General features: G+C 35.6%; 1 protein-coding gene across 1 annotated transcript in view; it reads right to left on the bottom strand.

Annotated features, from left to right (window-relative positions):
• LOC136848926 (uncharacterized) overlaps positions 1–18,419 on the bottom strand; it is a 501,001-nt gene extending 482,582 nt beyond the window's left edge. The window contains exon 1 of the mRNA XM_067121743.1: positions 17,132–18,419. The gene's annotated coding sequence lies outside the window, so the exon portion shown is untranslated. The remainder of the gene's footprint in view (positions 1–17,131) is intronic.
• Between the last annotated feature and the right edge of the window lie 224 nt (positions 18,420–18,643).

Genomic DNA, 18,643 nt, shown 5'->3' with positions numbered 1-18,643 from the left:
GAGGTGGGTCATTGTCGAGGCTAGTACACTTTCCCCGCTCACGACGGGTAAAAGCAGTACGACATCTCGGCAAAAGACTTATACCCTCTCTTGATGGCTCAATGGTTTACGTCAACTGGAGTCGCTGAATAGGCTTTCGTCGCGGGTTCGTGTCCCCACGATTCCAATTCATTTATCACTTATATAAATTCCCCTTCGGCGACAATTCTCCAACGGAGATATACCGAGGTAGCGTGGATTTCGATATTAAGCGACATTTGTAGCTTCATGATTGTATAAAAATCACGGTGTGATAAAAATTTCATAACAAGAGCTGCGTGTTCCAAACGTACCAATGAACTGTCATGGCGGAGGTGGGTCATTGTCGAGGCTAGTACACTTTCCCCGCTCACGACGGGTAAAGCAGTACGACATCTCGGCAAAAGACTTATACCCTCTCTTGATGGCTCAATGGTTTACGTCAACTGGAGTCGCTGAATAGGCTTTCGTCGCGGGTTCGTGTCCCCACGATTCCAATTCATTTATCACTTATATAAATTCCCCTTCGGCGACAATTCTCCAACGGAGATATACCGAGGTAGCGTGGATTTCGATATTAAGCGACATTTGTAGCTTCATGATTGTATAAAAATCACGTGTGATAAAAATTTCATAACAAGAGCTGCGTGTTCCAAACGTACCAATGAACTGTCATGGCGGAGGTGGGTCATTGTCGAGGCTAGTACACTTTCCCCGCTCACGACGGGTAAAAGCAGTACGACATCTCGGCAAAAGACTTATACCCTCTCTTGATGGCTCAATGGTTTACGTCAACTGGAGTCGCTGAATAGGCTTTCGTCGCGGGTTCGTGTCCCCACGATTCCAATTCATTTATCACTTATATAAATTCCTTCGGCGACAATTCTCCAACGGAGATATACCGAGGTAGCGTGGATTTCGATATTAAGCGACATTTGTAGCTTCATGATTGTATAAAAATCACGGTGTGATAAAAATTTCATAACAAGAGCTGCGTGTTCCAAACGTACCAATGAACTGTCATGGCGGAGGTGGGTCATTGTCGAGGCTAGTACACTTTCCCCGCTCACGACGGGTAAAAGCAGTACGACATCTCGGCAAAAGACTTATACCCTCTCTTGATGGCTCAATGGTTTACGTCAACTGGAGTCGCTGAATAGGCTTTCGTCGCGGGTTCGTGTCCCCACGATTCCAATTCATTTATCACTTATATAAATTCCCCTTCGGCGACAATTCTCCAACGGAGATATACCGAGGTAGCGTGGATTTCGATATTAAGCGACATTTGTAGCTTCATGATTGTATAAAAATCACGGTGTGATAAAAATTTCATAACAAGAGCTGCGTGTTCCAAACGTACCAATGAACTGTCATGGCGGAGGTGGGTCATTGTCGAGGCTAGTACACTTTCCCCGCTCACGACGGGTAAAAGCAGTACGACATCTCGGCAAAAGACTTATACCCTCTCTTGATGGCTCAATGGTTTACGTCAACTGGAGTCGCTGAATAGGCTTTCGTCGCGGGTTCGTGTCCCCACGATTCCAATTCATTTATCACTTATATAAATTCCCCTTCGGCGACAATTCTCCAACGGAGATATACCGAGGTAGCGTGGATTTCGATATTAAGCGACATTTGTAGCTTCATGAATATATATATATATATATATATATATATATATATATACACATACATATATATATATATATGTATACATATATATCTGCATCCGTGCGTAAATACAATTTAAATTATTCCTACAAACACACACATATACATGTGTGCGTGCGTGTGTAGGAACAATTTAAACGGCTGAATTTTTTATTCTTTGCTTCATACCCAATAATATTAAAATATGGTTTCGACGGTACTTATCCCATAGCAAAGCGGAAGTTTCTCTTCGACTGTAATATCTGTTTTACATTGTGAGTGAATGCATGAATTCATGCGCATGCCCACTAGGAAATTATACGTGAGAGGTATGTCTATGCACAGCAATTTTCTTTAGAAGGTCTTTGCCCTCACTTCCTCTTACATTCCGCCTTCATAACAAATCAACAGAGAGAGAGAGAGAGAGAGAGAGAGAGAGAGAGAGAGAGAGAGAGAGAGAGAGAGAGAGAGAGAGCCTTACATGCACCGGATTAAAATGGAAGGTCGTCAAGCCTTTTTATTCATTAGATGTCAAAACACCGGCTCCCAATATTGGTGCCCATTTTGCGGTACGAGATATTAATATGGAGGACGGGAATGAATATCTCGCCACTTGTTAATAACTTTTGAGAACAACACGTCTGGAGAGGTTAATGTCCTTATATGTAAAAATTAAAATATAAACTTTTATTGATGTATACTGATCGATCTGATAGTGATGAAAGAATCTTGTATGGTATAAATTATAATATTGGTAATATTTGAAAATAAATTCACAAAGTTTAAACAAAAGTAAGTTATAGAAGTCACCCGAGAAAAAGTTTTCTTTGTTTTACATACCTGAAATACACCAACAAACATCCACTTTCAAGTATTCTTTTTAATATAAATAAATTAGAAATTTATGAGCGAGGAAAACTGATGCCATAACATTAATATCTAAGAATTAGAAATTTATGACCGACGAGCGCTGATGTTTGTACATTAATATTTATGAAAAATTACCTTAAAAAAAGGTGTGAAAATTTTTCTTCAATGGTGATTTTCGATTTCTTTCACCAACTAGTCTATTACTTTGACAAATGGATAATTTTGTAAATTAATGATAGCTCTATGGTATGTCAAATTCACCCTATATTGATTTAGTTCAGTATCATATATAAAGGAAATGAAGAGAAACAATGTATTTCATACACCCAAACACTGACACTAAGCTTTTATTGATAAGGCCTTCCTGAGGGCAGTGGTCAGTTCTTTGACTAAATACTTTATAACTGTATAAGCAGGATAATAAAAGTCACAGTAGATAATAAAAGTCAAAGTAGATTTTTCATGCCTTTATCGCTTCCAAGCTGAAAACTGATCTCTTTCTCATCCTTAAAAACCAAACCTACATTTTTAGAAAGAACGGCATCATAAAAGAAAAATAAAGAAATTGAAAAAAAAAAAAACGAATAGATTGCGGAAAATCTCACAAGGGAGGAAATTGTGAGCGACTAAAATAGCGCCATCGGCATCGGCAGAAAAAGGAAAAAGAATCCATTACAATAAAGCGGGAAGGCGCAATTCAAATCATCCGCGAAATCCCGCGGAGACTGAAGCCTTCGCACAGATATTGCTAGAGCGGAGATCTGATTTATCGCCAGTCACGGGGGAAAATTTAATGTCTGAATAGAGTTACTGGTTTGGAAGAGGGGAATCGAATATTTTATGTGCTTCGCGTGCTTGTGCGAGTGACTGATTACTTCCGATTTTTTAAAGAAACTTACGCATCCATACACCTATACATGAACAGACACACGCATATATATTTATTTATTTATATATATATCTATATCTATCTACCTATGTATATATATATATATATATATATATATATATATATATATATATATATATATATATATATATAAAGGCATTGCCTTTATTTATATATTCATCACGTTCCTTATTTTTGTGATTCAGTTACACACACACACACATATATATATATATATATATATATATATATATATATATATATATATATATATATATATATATATATATATATATATATATATAGAGAGAGAGAGAGAGAGAGAGAGAGAGAGAGAGAGAGAGAGAGAGAGAGAGAGAGAGAGAGAGAGAGAGAGAGAGAGAGAGATTCATCTTTTTAAAGTCTTATCCAGTTCATGTCTTCTGAGACAACTTCATTGTCATCTGGCACATTATTTATATCATCATTAGCCTGGAATTTCTTCAGTAACATTTTTATTAATCATCAGTAAAAACAGCGTCCGCCATGTTCATGTAAGTTTTACCTTGCCTATTTAGCTACGCTTTGCTTTAAACTGAATGAAAAAAATTATCTTTTTTCTTTTTCATTATTGATATATCCTTTTACCTTTCCCCCAAAATTCCCAGTCCATCAAATCTATTTGTTTCTTATTCAGTGATAATTGCTAGATACAAAACATGAATTACATATCTTCGTCTATCAGTCTTTAGAAAGATTTTCTATCTATCTTTAAAATATAGTTTAGTTCTTACACCATCTATACATCGGGTTATTTATTATTTTCTTGACAGCAATTACTAACCTTAACGAATCAAGTATAATACAAATGTCAACAATATTCTGATCCAGTATAGCCCCTCATTGTATAAGCAAATAAAGGCCTCGGTGATTTCCTTATGTTCAAGTATTGCTGTTATCCTAACTTTAATTCCCCTTGAATGTAATTTATACATACAGTATATATATAATTTATACATATATGTGTGTGTGTGTATACAGAGAAAAAGACAACAGAGACAGCATAAATAACTTTAATTCCTCTTGAATGAAATAGAACTTGTGCAACAACATCAATGTTGTAATCCCATTTCACAAGCAGAGGATGTGTGCTACATTGTTCACAATCGACTTTCGTTCAACAAAGAGCTATAAATTTCATGAACTATAAATATCCTGGCTAACTATATTCAATATACTTAAATCGTGAAACTTTAAATACACTATATGAACATTTCACTTTACCAAAAAAATATTTTACATGCATTATTTAAGAGAGGACGCAAAATCCTTTTTACAACCATTTCAAAATTATTGTATATTCCCCCGTCCCTTCCCCAAAATAACTGGAAAACATGTAATATGCTGTAAATCAATTGGTAAAGAGAGAAATTTTCATCACCAACATAAAATAGATCCCCATAAAAAGAGATTGGTTTCCCAATGCAGTACCGTATTACTTGTGTGAAAACGCTAGTTTTATCCGCTAAGTGGTGGATTGTACTTTTTCCATTAACCCAACATGTTGAGAGAAAATGGGTAATAACAATATTTACCCTCTGCCTCATTTTACGCTTTATTTTGCTAAGTTATGTTTATTTATTTAAGGTAGCAAACTGGCACACCGAGTCCAGGGACCGATTGAGCAGAGACAAATAGATTAGCATTTAAATGCATCAATCACTACTACCACTGATACTACTGATATTAGTAGTGGTAAGGTTCCAAATGTTACTACTGATAATGTTATTGTTTCGGTCGTAATATATATACAATATACGAGAGGTATTTAGGAGCATTTCGCTTCCACGAAAGGGATTAATCCCTACACTAATTCCCCTATGTTGTTAATCCTGTTAATCAAGAGAGGCGAGAGATGGAGAATCTCAGAATATCCTACAGAGGACGACCGAGCTGTTTATTGACTGAGCTGAAAAGTAAATTGAATAGTGATTGAATGGGGCTTTTGAAATCATAATGGCACTCACTTCAACAAAGATAATGTCTTTACATTTAAATTTAAAGGCCAGGGGTGCCTGCTTGTGGCAGTAAAAATATTAAAACTAGCTGTTTTTCTTCCTTGCTGCTAAACAAGAAGAAGAAGAAGAACAACAACAACAACAACAACAACTACTACTACTACTACTACTACTACTACTACTACTACTACTACTAATAATAATAATAATAATAATAATAATAATAATAATAATAATAATAATAATAATAATAATTAAAAAATACTCATTGCAGCATGAGTCTTAAAATGGAGAAGCAAATCCACAGTTATGTATATGTACATATATTTAAAGATAAATCAATATAGATAGCTTTCGGGAACTTGTTCGGTTCCCCTTTTCAAAAGTTCCTGAAAGCTATCTATATTGATTTATCTTTAAATATATGTACATATACACAACTGTAGATTTGCTTCTCCAATAATAATAATAATAATAATAATAATAATAATAATAATAATAATAATAATAATAATAATAATAATAATAATAATAATAATAATAAACCTTCCATAACCCTTATTCTTATACTTCAGCATCGTATCTTTCCATTCGGAATATGTAAAGTAAGAGTGAGTAAACAGACACGAATTTGCTTCAGCCTCAAATGAAGATATAAATAGGCGGCTGAATGGCACAGGAACTGACTGGAAATTAAGCCTGTCGCTGGAATGTAGACAGTTTACTTAACAGTTATAACCGGAGGAGGGAACGTTGCTCTGTCAATTAAGGCGAAAGGCATATTGGACGACGATTATGCATTCACGAATTCCATTGAAACATTTATGGGAATTCCGCATCCGTAGAGAAAGGGGAGGTTAATGTATTAAAAGGAATAATAGGTTATTATTATTATTATTATTATTATTATTATTATTATTATTATTATTATTATTATTATTATTATTATTATTATTATTGCTGCTTCAGCTGCATTTATTTTGTAGAAGACTTTTTCTATTTTCCTTATTGCGGACTTCTCTTCAGTGGAGGTGCGTGCTAACAGCTCGCCTATATTTGTCATTTCATGGGGGAAAAGTCAAAATCTGGATTCTGCTTCTTTATATATTCTATACAGTTAGTTCTATACAATTGTTGCCGCGACGCGTTTCGACAGACAACGAGGAGGAGGTTGAAGCCCTTCGTCTGACCTTCCAACAATGTAGTGTGTTGAACTACACTGTCGAGTTCAGCACAGACGACTGGCTCCCCTTCCTCGACGTTATGGTCACAAAGACGGAACGGAACTTGAAGACATCAGTCTACACAAAATCCACCAATTTGGGACTTTGCTTGAATGGGGATAGCGAGTGCCCTGCTAGGTTTAAGAACACGACAGTCAGGACCTTCATTAAAAGGGCCCTCTCCCACTGCTCCACCTGGCAGGACACCAACAAGGAATTCGAACGTGCTGCACAAATGTTGGTGAACAATGGTTTCACCAACAAACTCGTCAACAAAGAAATTCGAACTGGCCTGAAAAAATGGTACAACGGTGAGAACACACAACCTGCCCCCCAAGATGACATAAAGATCTATTATAAGGCCCGGATGCATCCCCAGTACCGTGAGGACGAGAACTCCATGAAGAAAATCGTCATGGAAAACGTCACCCGACCGAAGACAGTAAGAGAATAAATCTTGTAATTTATTATAAGAACCGCCGCACCCGTGATCTGGTGATGAAGAATAACCCATCTCCGCCAGCAAGAGAACCCCTCAAGCAGAAGAACGTGGTCTACCAATTTGTATGTCCTGTCCGAGGATGCCCCGGCGCTTATATTGGAATGACCACGATGCGTCTGTCAAAAGGATCTCCTGCCACGCCCAGGAGGGTGCCATCATGAACCACGCCCGTGCTACCCACAATATTTCCATCTCCCGCGACAGTATTATACAAAATATAAGTATAATTGGGAGAGCCGCCGACCCTTGACGTCTGCGCCTGCTAGAGGCGCTCCTCATTGCCGAGAGAAAACCAACAATGAATACGACCCAGGAGGCATCGCTCCTACCCACAAATTTAAGAAGAATAATGCAGAACACCCACCAAATCCAACGAATACCTGAAAACGACAACCCTGAGAATGGAGATGCCCCTGATGAGCGAGGCGCCCTTCGAGACAATACCCCGACTACGACAGAAAGAGTAGATAATGACATCATTCATCCGCAGCCCAATAGCAGCCAAACTACAGATGATGTCAGCCGGCATGACATCACGCAACGGCAGGCCAATGGGAACGCTGGAATGAATGACATTCCCAGGTTGCGAAGATCTGTCAGGATCGAGCTTCGCCGCAGAAATTTGGCTTGAAGTTCGCTGACTGCAACCAATCAGAATTCGCCATCCATGACCCCCGCTGAAGCCCGTGTATAAATTCAGAAGGACCTATGCAATCTGCCAGTCCTCTACTAGCTCCCGCTGGAGAATGACAGAAGAGTTCTGTCGAAACGCGTCGCGGCAACAATTGTATAGAACTAACTGTATAGAATATATAAAGAAGCAGAATCCAGATTTTGATTTTTCCCCATGAAATGACAAATATAGGCGAGCTGTTAGCACGCACCTCCACTGAAGAGAAGTCCGCAATAAGGAAAATAGAAAAAGTCTTCTACAAAATAAATGCAGCTGAAGCAGCAATAATATTCAATAGAACCTGTTTAAAAGAGGGTCTGCTGCCAAATTATATTATTATTATTATTATTATTATTATTATTATTACTGAAGAAACCAATCAACAGTTTTGTATGGGTACTAATATATTTAAAAATAAATCTATATAGAGAGCTTTCGGGGATCTGTTCGATTCCCATTTTCAATGGAAAAAGGGAATCGAACGGATTCCCGCAAGCTTACTGTATAGATTTATATTTAAATATATATATTTGTACCCATACATAACTGGATTTGTTTCTCCATTTCAAGAGTCACGCTACAATGAGTACTTTTCAGAGTCATGCTACAATGAGTACTTTTCAATCATTATTATTATTGTTTTTTATTTTTTTTATTATTTTTCTTTTTTGGGGTGGGGTCTATCGACTGGGTGGTTTTGATAGTGTGGGGTTCCGGGTTGTATCCTGCTTCCTCAGAGTCCATCACTTTTCTCACTATGTGCGCTGTTTCTGGTACCACAGCATCATTCAAATGGCCAAGTTCTTTATTATTATTATTATTATTATTATTATTATTATTATTATTATTATTATTATTATTATTATTGATGTTGTTGTTGTTGCTGGTGCATTGTTAAGATCAAAATATACACACTTTCAGAAGGAAAAATTCGAAGGACTTACAATATAGTTTTCCACACGCGAACAGTGAAAAACAGAGTGAATCAAGTAGAAAATTAATTGTAGATAAACAAACAGATATATGCTTACGGGTATATACGTAAAGAGTGACATAAGTTGCTAAACTATTTCCATTCTAATCATAACGGTTAAAAGCTGATTGATAAAATACTTATCAGCATATCGATGCAAACGTTTTTTTCCAAAGTACCTTTGTTTTCATATGCTGGTAAGAAAGAAAACTCCTTATTCTACTAGATAAAACGATGAGCGTCGTAGTAAGAAGTAAGAGATATGGATGATTCTGAAAGAATTAGCACTGAATTTCATTACATATCAGGTGTCGTAATAACGTTCTCATTTTTTGTGGAAATTGTTTGTGCTAAATAGTTTCAAGAAATATCCCTCCGATTTTGTTAATCATATAATGAAATAAAAGATAATTAAAAAAAAATTCCAGATGACTGAGTACGTACGATTTTTATGAGTCTAAGGAGTAAGTATTAAATATTTCAGTGATGTAATGTAAGATTCTACAACATAAATACAAATCTTTTTAACTTCAATATGTGGATAATATCAAAATATCAAAAGAATCTCTTAGTCTAGTAGTCATGTAGCAATCTGAAAAGGGAGTTTTCAATTTTTCTTATGTTTTTATAGAATAATAAACAGCATCATTCAAATGGCCAAGCTCCTTTTTCTATCCAATTTTGACTCGAAGTCCGGTTTTGATTAAATAAACGCTCTGTGACAGAAGGTACGGAATTCAGCAGCGTTAAAATTTCAGACGTTCGTAAATTTCATACTAGCGTTGATGTTTTCTGGGTTTTTCTCAAACTGGAAAGAATATTCACATAAACAAGTAATCAATTTTTACCAAAGATTATTTGTACTTGTTTTATTTCGAAACACGCACTGAAGGTGGAGAGTCATTTCAAAGCATTCGAAACCACCCTCCATGTTAAGACATACTTTTTTTTCGGGGGATGGCAAATGCTCAGTCGATTAGAGGAAAGTAAAAATGGCTTTGGTAACCCATTCTTCTACAACTCTACTATTAGCTGCTTTCCCTACTTTAGGGAAATAAATGTTTTTCATTATGTGCTTTTCATATTTTCTCCACAATAAGGTCACACTATTTTGGCGATCAAAAAGGTATATAACCAATAATGTACTATATATTTATTTGCAAGTGATGAGAGAGAAAAGATGGAAGAGGTGCAGGTATAACAGTAAACTGAAGAAAATATGAATCAATGGCAGAGCAGAAAAAGAAAGAGAGAGACGGAAGAGTGCAGCGGCGAAAACTGACCCAGAAAGAGTAAATTATGTCAAAGTAATAAAGAATTAGGAAAGGTTCATTGGCACAGAAGGGCGAGAGATTGAATAAATATGTTTGTGCGTGTATGTGTGATTGTGTATGTACGTATGCAAGTGAGGGTGTAGTAGAAATGGCAGGAATAAAGGAGTTATAATGGCTTGCGTTTTTATACACGGGTGATGGATATTTAGACAATTCTAGTTTTCTTTAAAAGAAAACTATTGTGCCGGCTTTGTCTGTCCGTCCACACTTTATTCTGCCCCCATTTTTTTCTGTCCGCTCGCAGATCTTAAAATCTACTGAGGCTAGAGGGCTTCAAATTGATATGTTGATCATCTACTAAGGCTAAAATGCTGCAAATTAGTATGTTGATCATCCAACCTCCAATCATCAAACATATCAAATTACAGCCCTCTAGCCTTAGTAGTTTTTATTTTATTAAATACGACACCACCGGTCAGTGGTTAGTTTCTTGTGCCGCGGCTCATACAGCATTATACCGAGACCACCGAAAGATAGGTCTATTTTTGGTGGCCTTGAGTATACGCTGTAGCAACTGTACAGAAAACTCGATTGCGCCGAAGAAACTTCAGCGCATTTTTTACCTGTTTATATGGTCAAGGGTTTATATCACTCATCTATATATGTGTATAATAAACCATTACTTTACTGGGTCAGGTGCCGGAATAGTAAATTTCTGCGATCCGTTTTTTATAGTATTGATGTTTTGTTGTTTTTACTAAAAAAAATTAATGATACAAGGAAGAAAATAACACAAAAACATATTATTAGAAGAGTATAGCATAAAAACGAATAAAAAACAAATACAGAAAACGAGAAAGGGCTTGGTGCAGGGGCAAATAACGAACGAATTGTTTAAAAATCTCACTAGAAAAAGGCAACTATTTCAAATGCACACTGAAGTGTGTGAACTGCAACCACTTTTTGGAGAAATTTCTTTTCGAAAGCAAACTCAGGAAAATAAAAACAAACTTAGATTCGGTGTTACGACATGAAGAATAAAAGAAGAGCCGATTCAATATCAGTCTTTTAATCTTGCTGACCAGCGACGTTCTTTTCCGAAAATTAAGATAGATGTATTGTTACCTTCTACCTACATTCTTTAATTATGACAGTACATATTTGAAGTGTATCTTTAACCACTGTAATAGTTTCTCTTTCCCTGCAATTTCGAAAATAAGTTACCAAGAGTGCAGATTATCAATCACGAGAATAATGATCTGATATTGCTAATAAAAAGTTGTCTCTCTCTCTCTCTCTCTCTCTCTCTCTCTCTCTCTCTCTCTCTCTCTATATATATATATATATATATATATATATATATATATATATATATGTGTGTGTGTGTGTGTGTGTGTGTGTGTGTGTGTGTGTGTGTGTGTGTGTTTGTGTGTGTATACATATATTATATATGTATGTGTGTGCAATAGTGCTACATGTTTATATTGTTAATGCGGAGTTCTTTTACCAAACGAAGATTAACATTAATTTTGAATAAAATAATGGCTACACCATGTTCTCTACGCAATAATAATCACTGCAAATGACTGATGGCTTTTAATGCATTTGTTCAACTTGGCACAAATGGAAGTGTATTAAACATTTTCATTTACGCCGGATAAACTATTCTGATGCTCAAAAACTAAAGTGCTAAAGCAAATATTTACCTTCCAAAGACTGACAGCTAAATAGTGCGTCCCCTGAAAAAGAAACTTTTACCCTTTCCCTTTCTAACTTTCTCTTTCTCATTTTGAAGCTGTCGGTTATTTACGTTGCTTTGGACCAATGCCCTTGATAATAATAATTTTGGATTACTACGCGAAACAGAAAATCCTCCATTCCCAAAGGATAAAATAAAAGGATTGATCCAAATATAAGCCTTGCTTTCTCGTTAAAAAAAGGATTAATGAATATTCTATCAATGAGTACTACTCTGGTGCAAACGGTAAACTCCAATACTGCGTCAGAATACGAACAAAATAAGTATCCGTTCGGTATTAAAATAAGATTCCAAAATGGCCATCGCCTTTCGGGATTTTCCCCCATTACAGTTACAGTCAGAGTGCTTTGTTTTTAAAAGGATTTAAACCCGGACATTCATATTCAAAAATAAACGTCATGCTTGAGTACTGTATGCAATGACGAGTACCGGCATTAAAACAAATACAGAATTTAATTCCAGTTTCTATGCTTGCGTTTTAAAAGCTTTACAGTATTATGTATAAAAAAAATATTCTTATATGAAACGAGTTAATTAAGTGTTAGCGTAAACTAGTAACTGTAGATGAAAGCAAAAGAAAATATAAATATGCGAGATTAAATAAACATTAAATACAATTTATACAGCATACTAGACCGCAACAAATATCAACAACAATTTAATACCTCGATTCGGAAAAACGCGATGGCTAAAAGTCATCAGCTCTCTCTCTCTCTCTCTCTCTCTCTCTCTCTCTCTCTCTCTCTCTCTCTCTCTCTCTCTCTCTCTCTCCTCTTAGTTTCTAACTTCGTAGAGATAATATTCGATTAATGTCTGTGTCATATACTAGTAGCTCTTTTTTTCGGACTCTTTATTTCCTACCCTCACTTTTTTATTCTTCTTCAATTGTCTCTCAGTTCTTTAACTCCGGTTTTTATAGAAACTGATAATTACCATTAACAGAAAATATAATTATTGTCTTTTTTAACAAAGTGTTAAGTCTAGACATTACGATTCAAAGTCGATTTTGCATATATTGTATCAATGCACTGTCGCATTGAATAATTCGACGAGATATGATTGTTCAACTAGTTCTAGTCGAAAGAAATATGACTTAAAAGGCGAAAGTCCTTTAAGTTACACTGAAACAAAACTGTATCGAGTATATATTGATTAGCATGGCCGTTTGGTAGACTAAGAGTATTGTGTACAAAATTGTTGAATAGAAATGTTTGAAAAGTTCTCATTAGAAGAGTCAAATGTTTTTACTCCGACCAGTTCATTTTATTTTTATTTCCCCACTTTTTAGGTAAGGGAATCAAGACCTAAGCTCCATCTTATCATGAAAAATAAGTGCAGAAAAACAACTGTAATAAGTCAACGCAAAATAATATAATAGGAACAAATATCGTATAATAAGGAATATTTATACATATGGGCATGTACAACTAATTGCGAGAGAGAGAGAGAGAGAGAGAGAGAGAGAGAGAGAGAGAGAGAGAGAGAGAGAGAGAGAGAGAGAGAGAGAGAGAGAGAGAGAGAGAATAAAGCTTTCAGATATCCTTTAATATATTCTCCCACCTCCGGCATTAGAGACAAAGCCTTATGCTGTCAGCTGCATTACCACGCAACAGATTTAACAGACGAGAGTTGGATCAGAGGCTCAATCTTGTACCAGTAAACATGCGCAATCCGTTGCCGGATTCTCAAATTAAACAGGGAAGTTAAAACTTCCTGGTTCACCAAAAACAGAATCCCTTGTTAATCAACAGAACTCAGTTTAAACGTTTGTTAGTTTTCTGTTACAAAGAGTGATAAGTATTAATTTCTAGTTGTATTTCACGTTAGGTTTAAAAGCATCTCCAGTTTCCATCGAGAGGAAACTTAACACTTCATAATACTAGTACTAATAATAATAATCATCACCTTTCAAATAACAAAAATCCTGTTACTTTTTGCTTGATAATTTCTTTATAGTATATAACTTCCTCTTGATGATAAGAAAGGACAGAGAGAGAGAGAGAGAGAGAGAGAGAGAGAGAGAGGAGAGAGAGAGAGAGAGAGAGAGAGAGAGGCATGAATGATACCATGGTTATATATAGCCTATTTTAAATACCGTGATTGTGGAAACTAAGCTAACTAATAAACGTAGCACTTGTGTTGATGACAAATGCAGAATATAAATTATTCAAATGCAGGCAGATGAATAGGTAGCCTATATTAATGCTATTTCTGCACGACCTGGAACAGCTAGTTAATGGATATAAATTCCGGAACAGGCTTAGATATGACTGACCAAATATATCGGAAACTGCAGCACAGAACTAAATCACCATCAACCGTTTATAAGACAAAGCCAATGGTACACTACCCTCCTTAAGTCTTAACATTTCTTCCATCATTTTGCTTTGTGCTATCTGTATAGCCTAGTCCCCTTATCCACCCTATTCTGCACACTTTCCAAGTTCCTTTTTTTCACTTCTCCCTTGGAACTGTGGAGAGAAAAGAAAAAAACTATGGTAGGTGAAATCTTAACCATTTTCTTATTAGATGAAAGGTCCAATTTTACCTTAAGTAACTTTACCTTTTATATACATTTTCTAGGATAACATTTGTTACCCAAATTACTGCAGCATAAATCCTATAAACTAAAGTCTGTAAACATGAAATATCTGCTTATGGAAAGCAAATCGCGTTCTTTACGTAGCAAAGCTGTTTCCAGACATAAATTCACAATATATGACAAGTTAATTAAAAAACTGCAGATTAGTTTTCCAAACTAATTTGGCCTTATTGTAAAACTATCTCCTTACGAGGTGCAATGCAACACCGGTAAAAGAAAAATTATCTAACATGCGTAGTAATTTCCCATTCCTTCGCCAACTGTATTGGATTTTTCTCTCGTTTGTCAGGAGATACTGCGAACTTTCTCTCTTAAGGTAAAAAAAGAGCAGAATCCGAGTTTTCGTTTCAAGCAAAGAGCCTGGAACTTTTCCCCACGAATATACAGTACTTATCCTGGGAATAAGCTGAGTAATTTTCGAGAAACCTGTCTTGCTATAGACTTTTAGTTTACTATTTTCTGACTGTATTGGCTTGAAGTTTGGATAATAAATGTAATGAAAGATAAAATAATAAGAGAGTCGAGATAAAGGACTATGAAGTGTGTGCATAGTAAGATTTACTGGAGTGAGCAGAGATACTCAATTACCAGAAATATTAGAAAGGATGAAGCAGATTATTTTTAGATGGTCTGGTCATGTAGAAAGAATTGAAGATGGCAGAAGTATTCGAATGGAAGAAAAAAAAAAAAAGAAAGGGCTGGATAGATGGCTTGACGGTGGGATTAAGGGGGAAGGGTTTTAATACCCAGGAAAAGCGATAATGCATGCAAATCAGATGTGAAAAATGTAGTGTGTGCTAGTGAGAAGGGTTTCGACGTTCTGGTGATGACCCTTTTGTGCAGTTTTGTGTAGTTACTTTTCACACACACACACAAACACACACACATACATATACTATATATATATGTATATATATACATATATTCATACTGTATACATACATGTATAGCCTATATATATGTGTGTATATATATAAATATATATATATATATATATATATATATATATATATATATATATATATATATATATATATATATATATATATATATATATATATATATATATATATATATATATATATATATATATATATATATATATATATATATATATATATATATTACCTCGTGGAAGACAACGACATCGATCCAAATGATATTCCAGTTTTACATATTTATGATATCCATAGACATACATACTGTTACGCGGCTAAGCATAAATATTATCTACAATTAATTTCTTAAGACACATTCTAGCGTCTTGTCGCCGTCAAAAGCAATTTTCGGAAAACCACAAAAAACTTCGATGGTGGAAGCAGAAACGACGAAGGAGATAAGAGAAATCCTTTCGAAAGTAAAATAAAAAAAACTAAGGAAATCCATTGCATATCATCCCTGGATTCCTGTGAAATCGAAGGTAGGAAAAACTGCGACGAAGAATCCTCGTCCATCATGTTGAAAGATTCGACGTGCGAGAAAAATTGCTAGGGTAGTCAGGGAAAATGAAAATAGAAAATTTAAAAGTTGTATCTCTCTGATATGATTTATGACTGATTTATATATATATATATATATATATATATATATATATATATATATATATATATATATATATATATAATATATATATATATATATATAATGGTACTTAAATTTTGACATATGACTGATACAAACAGACCCAATATCTCTCAAGGCTCTGGAATAGGCCTAGTTTACAAAAAAAAAAAAAAATGTGCCGAAATTTCTTCGGGGCAATGGAGTTTTCTGTACAGCGTATAATTATGTATGAGCCATGACCCATGAAACTTTAACCTCGGCCTGTCCTATAGCGTTGCCAGACGCACGATCATGGCTAACTTTAACCCTAAATAAAATTAAAACTACTGAGGCTGGAGGGCTATAATCTGGTGTGTTTGATGATTGGAGGGTGGATGATCAACATACCAGGTGACGAATATATATATATATATATATATATATATATATATATATATATATATATATATATATATATATATATATATATATATATATATATATATATATATATATATATATATATAGTATATAAACGTAAATTGAGGCCACATTTAAAGAAACGACCACTTTTTTCAGTTCAGTTCGTCTAACAAAGAAACAATGGCAAGAATGAGTAACAATAACAAAATTATTTGTAACACTCACCTATGCATCTACTAATCTACACACACACACACACACACACACACACATATATATATATATATATATATATATATATATATATATATATACGTAAAATATGGCCATATTTAAAAACGATAATCTTTTCAGTTGAGTTCGTCTAGGAAAGAAACGTAAAATGTGGCCATAGTTAAAAACAATAATTTTTTCAATTGAGTTCGTCTAGAAAAGAAACAATGGTACGGGTGATGACACAATAAAAAAAAAGTTACTTTTAACACTCACCCATGCATCTACTAACACACATATTCATACACACTATATACAGTATATATATATATATATATATATATATATATATATATATATATATATATATATATATATATATATATATATATATATATATATATATTATATATACGTAAACTGTGGCCACATTCAAATACGATAATTTTTTTAGGTGAATTGGTCTAACAGAGAATCGATGGTAAGCGTAACAATAAAAAAAAAAATTATTCGCAATACTCACCCATGCATCTAGTAATGCATCGCAGGCCCTTCCCTTCGTTTCAGCACCTCCTCAAGCCTATCGGGGATAGAATTCACCAATTTCTGCAGGAGGAAGGCTTCACAGCTGTCCCAGATCGAGTGTCTAGGTCTAGCGGTCTGGAGTTTATCAAGGCTGTCGTGTCCTCTGCCCTTCAACTAGACTTGATCACTGCCCAAAGGTTTTCTACTGGGGACAAGTCAGGGGAATTGCCTGGCCAAGACTTAATATAGTCAATTTGGCATTCGTGACGTAATAATTTGGGTGAGTGAATCAGTGACGTAATTGGAGGCGTGGCACCTCGCACCGTCCTGCTGCAGAATGGATGTCCCCCATTTCTAAAAACGAATATTTCAAAACGTCGCCCAACAGCGTCAGGTAAAATCTATGTTGACGTGTTCGCTCTTGGGACGAGTTGGAAAGAAACACTAAATCCCCCACGCCAAAATACCAGAAAACACCCCCATACCATAACATACTGGGAAAACTTGACCGTGAGTGCACATGTTTAGGCCCCAGCTTATCACTATGAGGTACCATCCACTCCATCGCTCCACATCCCCACCCCCGTGAAATGTAGCATCCCCCATCCCTACTCTGTTTTGAGGTGCCTGGATGGTACGTGTGGATACGTGGCAAAGCAGTTGAATATTATGGTTTCAATTTCCTTGCACTAGCCAAGGCTGGTCGTGACAGCCGTCTACGTATATGCCGTTTCCTAAGGCATGAGAGCGCGAGGAGAAAGCTTACGGGGGATCCATGGCCAAGAGCAGGGCAGACCTCCCACCCCGGCTGGACGCCAAGAACTTGGCAACAAGCCGTTTTACACTTCTTCACCTAGGCGCCACTTTGCTTCACAATTTTACTTGTTTTCAGCCCCACCTTATGACATTCAGTTACACGGACTATATAATGGTTGGTACGCTTCTTAGACATGTTACACATTCAAGATACAAGCACAATCAAGTAAGAACACCCCGACGGTTTGGCGGCACACTTTGGTTACACACACTCAAATTTTACACACCTGTTCCAATGAAAGCCCGGAAGCTACTGACTACTGATTACTGACTGATGACATGCCGGGGGGATGGAGGAAGGGTTGGGAACTTGGTGTTAGTTGACAATTAGTTATTTTTTCTTCGTAGATTTTTTTTTATCGAGATAAAAATTTTATGGGAAATCGTGCAAAATTATAGTTGGTTTCATTTCATCTGTCCACTCAGGGGTAAAGGTACGGCACATGCGCGAAGGTAGCACGTGAGTGACTGACATTCAGCGTTTCCGAAATCATTTTCTCAATGTGATAAATATTAAACTATTTTTCCAAAGACGCATTTGAATGTTTATATAGACAAAGAACCCTCGCCACTTCTGATATAATTCATAAACACATCGATCTTTATACATAATATACCAACACAAGCGCACGAAAGACTAGGTTGTATCCAACATTGTACTCAGATCAAACACAAACGAACGCTGAGCTTTCAG

This window comes from Macrobrachium rosenbergii, chromosome 20 (assembly GCF_040412425.1).
Source record: "Macrobrachium rosenbergii isolate ZJJX-2024 chromosome 20, ASM4041242v1, whole genome shotgun sequence".
Lineage (NCBI taxonomy): Eukaryota > Metazoa > Arthropoda > Malacostraca > Decapoda > Palaemonidae > Macrobrachium > Macrobrachium rosenbergii.
The sequence above is the reverse complement of the archived record's forward strand: the minus strand, read 5'-3'. Positions and strand labels throughout refer to the sequence as shown.